The sequence below is a fragment of the Callorhinus ursinus genome, unplaced genomic scaffold (assembly GCF_003265705.2).
Source record: "Callorhinus ursinus isolate GAN/ISIS: 27379988/994484 unplaced genomic scaffold, GSC_fseal_2.0 scaffold35, whole genome shotgun sequence".
In the NCBI taxonomy this organism is placed as follows: Eukaryota; Metazoa; Chordata; class Mammalia; order Carnivora; family Otariidae; genus Callorhinus; species Callorhinus ursinus.
In genome coordinates, this window is record NW_027397097.1 from 14728002 (window position 1) to 14735386 (window position 7385).

At 40.2% G+C, this 7385-nt stretch overlaps 1 protein-coding gene and 1 pseudogene across 6 annotated transcripts in view; one reads left to right on the top strand and one right to left on the bottom strand.

Annotated features, from left to right (window-relative positions):
* The window catches only part of DLG2 (discs large MAGUK scaffold protein 2), a 2181535-nt gene that overhangs the window by 1991560 nt on the left and 182590 nt on the right, over positions 1-7385 (bottom strand). The gene's annotated exons all lie outside the window — the stretch shown is intronic.
* Positions 5416-5927, top strand: LOC141370435 (ferritin light chain pseudogene; annotated as a pseudogene).

Genomic DNA, 7385 nt, shown 5'->3' on the forward strand with positions numbered 1-7385 from the left:
TGGCTGGGTGATAGACATTGGGGAGGGTATGTGCTACGGTGAGCGCTGTGAATTGTGCAAGACTGTTGAATCACAGATCTGTACTTCTGAAACAAATAACACAACATATTTTAAGAAAAAAGAAAAAGAAGAAGATAACAGGAGAGGAAGAAAAGGGGAGTATGTCAGAGGGGGAGACGAACCATGAGAGATAATGGACTCTGAAAAGCAAACTGAGGGTTCTAGAGGGGAGAGTGGGAGGGGGATGGGTTATCCTGGTGATGGGTATTGAGGAGGGCACGTTCTGCATGGAGCACTGGGTGTAATGAACAAACAATGAATCATGGAACACTGCACCAAAAACTAATGATGTAATATATGGTGATTAACATAACAATAAAAAAATTTAAAAAAAATCAATGCACAGAAATCAGTGGCATTCCCATACAAAAACAACAAGACAGAAGAGAGACAAATTAAGGAGTCGATCCCATTTACAATTGCACCCAAAACCATAAGATACCTAGGAATAAATCTAACCAAAGAGGCAAAGGATCTGTACTCAGGAAACTATAAAATACTCATGAAGGAAATTGAGGAAGACACAAAGAAATGGAAAAACGTTCCATGCTCACAGATTGGAGGAACAAACATTGTAAAGATGTCAATGCTACCTAGAGCAATCTACACATTCAATGCAATCCCCATCAAAATACCATCCACTTTTTTCAAAGAAATGGAACAAATAATCCTCAAATTTGTATGGAACCAGAAGAGACTCCGAATAGCCAGAGGAATATTGAAAAAGAAAAGCAAAGCTGGCGGCATCACAATTCCGAACTTCCAGCTCTATTACAAAGCTGTCATCATCAAGACAGTATGGTACTGGCACAAAAACAGACACATCGTTCAATGGAACAGAACAGAGAGCCCAGAAATGGACCCTCAACTCTATGGTCAACTCATCTTGGACAAAGCAGGAAAGAATGTCCAATGGAAAAAAGACAGTCTCTTCAACAAATGGTGTTCGGAAAATTAGACAGCCACATACAGAAGAATGAAACTGGACCATTTCCTGACACCACACACAAAAATAGACTCCAAATGGTTGAAAGACCTAACCATGAGACAGGAGTCCATCAAAATCCTAAAGGGGAACACAGGCAGCAACCTCTTCGACCTAAGCCACAGCAACTTCTTCCTAGAAACAGTGCCAAAGGCAAGGGAAGCAAGGGCAAAAATGAACTACTGGGACCTCATCAAGATAAAAAGCTTTTGCACAGCAAAAGAAACAGTCCACAAAACCAAAAGACAACCAACAGAATGGGAGAAGATATTTGCAAATGACATATCAGATAAAGGGCTAGTATCCAAAATCTATAAAGAACTTATCCAACTCAACACCCAAAGAACAAATAATCCAATCAAGAAATGGGCAGAAGACATGAACAGACATTTTTCCAAAGAAGACATCCAAATGGCCAACAGACACATGAAAAAGTGCTCAACATTGCTCGGCATCAGGGAACTCCAAAGCAAAACCTCAATGAGATACCACCTCATACCAGTCAGAATGGCTAAAATTAACAAGTCAGGAAATGACAGATGCTGGCGGGGATGTGGAGAAAGGGGAACCCTCCTACACTGTTGGTGGGAAGGCAAGCTGGTGCAGCCCACTCTGGAAAATAGTATGGAGGTTCCTCAAACAGTTGAAAATAGAGCTACCATATGATCCAGCAATTGCACTACTGGATATTTACCACAAAGATACAAATGTAAGGATCTGAAGGGGTACATGCACCTCAATGTTTATAGCAGCAATGTCCACAATAGCCAAATTGTGGAAAGAGTCAAGATGTCCATAGACAGATGAATGGATAAAGAAGAAGTGGTATATATACACAATGAAATATTATGCAGCCATCAAAAGGAATGAGATCTTGCCATTTGCAACGACGTGGATGGAACTGGAGGGTGTTATGCTGAGTGAAATAAGTCAATCAGAGAAAGACATGTATCATATGACCTCACTGATATGAGGAATTCTTAATCTCAGGAAACAAACTGAGTGTTGCTGAGTGGTGGGGGGTGGGAGGGATGGGGTGGCTGGGTGATATACATTGGGGAGGGTATGTGCTATGGTGAGCACTGTGAATTGTGCAAGACTGTTGAATCACAGATCTGTACTTCTGAAACAAATAATGCAACATATGTTAAGAAAAAAGAAAAAGAAGAAGATAGCGAGAGAGGAAGAATGAAGAGGAGTAAATAGGAGGGGGAGAAGAACCATGAGAGATGATGGACTCTGAAAAACAAACAGAGGGTTCTAGAGGGGAGGAGGGTGGGGGGATGTGTTAGCCTGGTGATGGGTATCAAAGAGGGCACATTCTGCGTGGAGCACTGGGTGTTATGCACAATGAATCATGGAACACTACATCAAAAAAATATATATATGGCTCAGGGGCACCTGGGTGGCTCATTGGTTAAAAAAAAAAAAGAAAGAAATCAGTGGCATTCCTATACACCACCAACAAGACAGAAGAAAGAGAAATTAAGGAGTTGATCCCATTTATAATTGCACTCAAAACCATAAGATACCTAGGAATAAATCTAACCAAAGAGGCAAAGAATCTGTACTCAGAAAACTATAAAATACTCATGAAAGAAATTTAGGAAGACACAAAGAAATGGAAAAACGTTCCATGCTCATGGATTGGAAGAACAAATTTGTGAAGATGTCAATGCTACCTAGAACAATCTACACATTTAATGCAATCCAAATCAAAATACCATCCACTTTTTTCAAAGAAATGGAATAAATAATCCTCAAATTTGTATGGAACCAGAAAAGACCCCGAATAGCCAGAGGAATATTGAAATAGAAAACAAAAGCTGGCGGCACCACATTTCTGGACTTCCAGCTCTAATTCAAAGTTATCATCATCAAGACAGTACGGCACTGGCACAAAAACAAACACATAGAACAATGGAACAGAACGGAGAGCTGGACCCTCAACTCTATGGTCAACTCATCTTGGACAAAGCAGGAAAGAATGTCCAATGGAAAAACGACTGTCTCTTCAACAAATGGTGTTGGGAAAATTGGACAGCCAATGCAGAAGAATGAAACTGGACCATTTCCTTACACCACAACCAAAAATAGACTCCAAATTGTTGAAAGACCTAACCGTGAGACAGGAGTCCATCAAAATCCTAAAGGAGAACACAGGCAGCAACCTCTTCGACCTAAGCCGCAGCCACTTCTTCCTAGAAACATCGCCAAAGGCAAGGGAAGCAAGGGCAAAAACAAACTGTTGGGACTTCATCAAGATAAAAAGCTTTTGCACAGCAAAAGAAACAGTCAACAAAACCAAAAGGCAACTGACAGAATGGGAGAAGATATTTGCAAATGACATATCAGATAAAGGGATAGTATCCAAAATCTATAAAGAACTATCAAACTCAACACCCAAAGAACAAATAATCCAATCAAGAAATGGGCAGAAGATAGGAACATACATTTTTCCAAAGAAGATATCAGAATGGCCGATAGACACATGTAAAAGTGCTCAACATCGCTTGGCATCAGGGAAATTCAAATCAAAACCTCAATGAGAGGGCGGCTGGGTGGCTCAGTCGTTAAGTGTCTGCCTTTGGCTCCGGTCATGATCCCAGGGTCCTGGGATCAAGTCCCACATCGGGCTCCTTGCTCCTCAGGAGGCCTGCTTCTCCCTCTCCCACTCCCCCTGTTTCTGTTCCCTCTCTGGCTGTGTCTCTCTCTGTCAAATAAATAAATAAGATTAAGAAAAAAAAAATCTTCAATGAGATACCACCTCACACCAGTCAGAATGGCTAAAATTAACAAGTCAGGAAACGACAGATGTTGGCAGGGATGCGGAGAAAGGGGAACCCTCCTACAAAGTTGGTGGGAATGCAAGCTGGTGCATCCACTCTGGAAAACAGTATGGAGGTTCCTCAAAAAGTTGAAAATAGAGCTGCCCTATGACCCAGCAATTGCCTTCCTGGGTATTTACCCCAATGATACAAATGTAGGGATCTGAAGGGGTACGTGCACCCAGATGTTTATAGCAGCAATGTCCACAATAGTCAAACTGTGGAAAGAGCCAAGATGTCCATCGACAGATGAATGGATAAAGAAGACGTGGTGTATACACACACACACACACACACTCACACACACACACATACACACACAGGGGAATATTATGCAGCCATCAAAAGGAATGAGATCTTGCCATTTGCAACAACATGGATGGAACTGGAGGGTGTTATGCTGAGCAAAATAAGTCAATCAGAGAAAGACATGTATCATATGATATCACTGATATGAGGAATTCTTAATCTCAGGAAACAAACAGGGTTGCTGGAGTGATGGGGGGTGGGAGGGATGGGGTGGCTATGTGATAGACATTGGGGAGGGTATGTGCTATGGTGAGTGGTGTGAATTGTGTAAGACTGTTGAATCACAGACCTGTACCTCTGAAACAAATAATACATTATATGTTAAAAAAAAAAAAAGAAGAAGATAGTAGGAAGGGAGAAATAAAGAGGGGGAAATCGGTGGGGGAGATGAACCATGAGAGACTATGGACTCTGAGAAACAAACTGAGGGTTCTAGAGGGGAGGGGGTTGGAGGGATGGGTTAGCCTGGTGTTAGGTATTAAAGAGGGCACATACTGAATGGAGCACTGGGTGTTATACCCAAACAATTACTCATGGAACACTACATCAAAAACTAATGATGTAATGTATGGTGATTCTCATAACATAATAAAATTTTTTAAAAAAAGAAAAAAATCAAAATGGATCAAAGTCCTACACTTAAGAACAAAAACTGTAGAACTCATAGGAGAAAACAGGTATAAAACCTCTATGACCTTGGGTTAGGCAATCGATTCTTAGATATGACATCAAAGGCACAAGCAACCAAAGTGAAAAAAATAAGTAAAAATCTTTGCCTCAAATGAAACTATCAGTAAAGCCAAAATATACCCACAGATGGAATATTCACAATGAATGTGATAAGGGCCTATTATCTACAATATATAAAGAACTATCAACAACAGAAAGACAAACAACCTAATTTAAAAATGGACAGATTTGAATAGACATTTCTCCAAAGAAGACATACAAATGGCCAATAAACACATGCAAAGATGCCCAACATCATTAGTCATTAGGGAAATACAAATCAAAACCACAATGAGGAAGTGCACCCAGCTGTCCTGTAGATTTGTCTCTTGCTTCAACAGTGTTTGGATGGAATGGACCCAGGGACGCCCCTTCTACTAGCCTCTGACCACCCTCCAGCCTTTTTTCCAGTCACAAGCTTTGGAGCCATCTTCTCAGCCACACTCTGCCTCCAGGACCAGCCAACACCTTATTTTGAGCTTAGCTTCTTATTACCAATCAACCATGAACTTCCAGATTCATGAGAATTATTCCACAATGGTGGAGGCTGCCATCAACTGCCTGGTCAACATGCATCTGCAGGCCTCCTACACCTACCCTTCTCTGGGCTTCTATTTCAGCCACGAAGATGTGGCTCTGAAGAACATGGGCCACTTCTTCGAGTTGGTGGATATGAAGCCCAAGGATCCTGAGTGTCTCTTGAAAATGCAAAACCAGTGCCGTGGCCACACCCTCTTCCAGGATGTGCAGAAGCCATCCCAAGATGAGTGGAGTAAAACCCTGGATTCCATGGAAGCCACATTGGTTCTGGAGAAGAACCTGAACCAGGCCCTTTTGGATCTGCATGCCCCGGGGTTTCTGCACATGCAGACCCCCACCTCTATGACTTCCTGGAGAACCTCTTCCTAGACGAGGAGGTGAAGGCAGGCAATAGGCAGCTTTTTAACCACCCTAGTGCCCTCTTCCAAGCTGTGCACCAAATAGAAACAATAAAGCTTTTCACAGCAAACAAATAAACAAACGAAAACCCACAAGGGGAGACACTTCCCACAAGAAAATAGTGGCTACAATAAGAGACACACAATAACAAGTGTTGATTAGGATCTGGAGAAAGTGGAATACATTGCTGGTATGAATGAAAATGGTGCAGCCACTTTGAAAAAATTTGGCAGTTTCTTCCAAGTTTTATAAAGTTCTGTATAAAAATGAATAAATAGAAAAGAGAATCAGAATGAAAAATAACAATGAACTTTTTAGAGCAAACTATAGGTAGGGAACTTCCAATCTAATGATGAACATGAGAAATCCAAAACTGATCTATACCTCTCACATAAGATTCAACCATGATGAAAACAAATAATAATAGTACTTTGACCTGCTCACATTAGTACACTTTTCATGTTTTCAATCTTATAATCCCACTTAGATAAGCTGTGGTAAGGCTGTGAACTTGGTGATTTTACAAAGCTATCACCACCACTACTACCACTAAGGCCAGAAGGGATTTTTGAAGGAGGCCAGAAAAAGAAAGCCACAGAAACAACAGGTGCTCTGAACAACGGGGGAGAGAGAGCTGAACTGCTCCTCAGGGTGATCCTAAGAAGTAGCATATTTTCAAATCCCTGTTGGAAAAGAGACACAAGTAACTTACCTCCAAGTTCCTCTTTATTTCACTCCACAGTCCCTGAGAAGTGACATGTGCACCACTGTTTAGTACTAACAGGCTCTGAGATGCCAGAGTTCACTCCCAAAGAAAAATAGCCTTTGAATTAAGAATCCTTTGTATATATGTTTTCTTTGAGAAACAAACAAATTTAGTTGATTATTGACAAATTCATTTTTTAAATTCTGTGGTCCATAAGCTTGGATATGTCTTGGAAGGAATATGGAATTGTGAATGAAGCACAGGCTTTGGAATCCAGAAAAAATGTTCTATCACTTTCTAGCTGTGTGATTTCAGGCTTGTAATAACAATGCTTATATATCACTGGTTATTCTAACCATTTCAATAGGTTAACTCGTTTAACTTTCATAATAACTCTATATGTAGTATTATTATTGATTCTACTTTAAAGATGAGGAGCTGAAGTTTAGAGAGATAAAGTAGTTTTATCAAACCCTACAAGTAAGTGACAAAACTAGGATTTGAATGTAGTCACCTTAGTTCCAGAGACAACACTCCTATCTCATCATACTGATTTTTTATGTGCTGTTTCTGATATTTTTTTCTTCATTGCTTTTTATTCAACTATAAAATAGAATGAATTCATAGGGACATAATAAAGATTAAATAACATATATGAAGCACAGTTCCTAGAAATGTAGTAGGTATATGATAAATAGATTCTACTATGATGGTTATTAACATAGATTATGGTGTAGGGTCTAAAAGCAGCCCCATTATCTCTCCCAGAACTCAGTATTTCCAGATAGATAGATGATAGATAGATAGATAGATAGATAGATAGATAGAT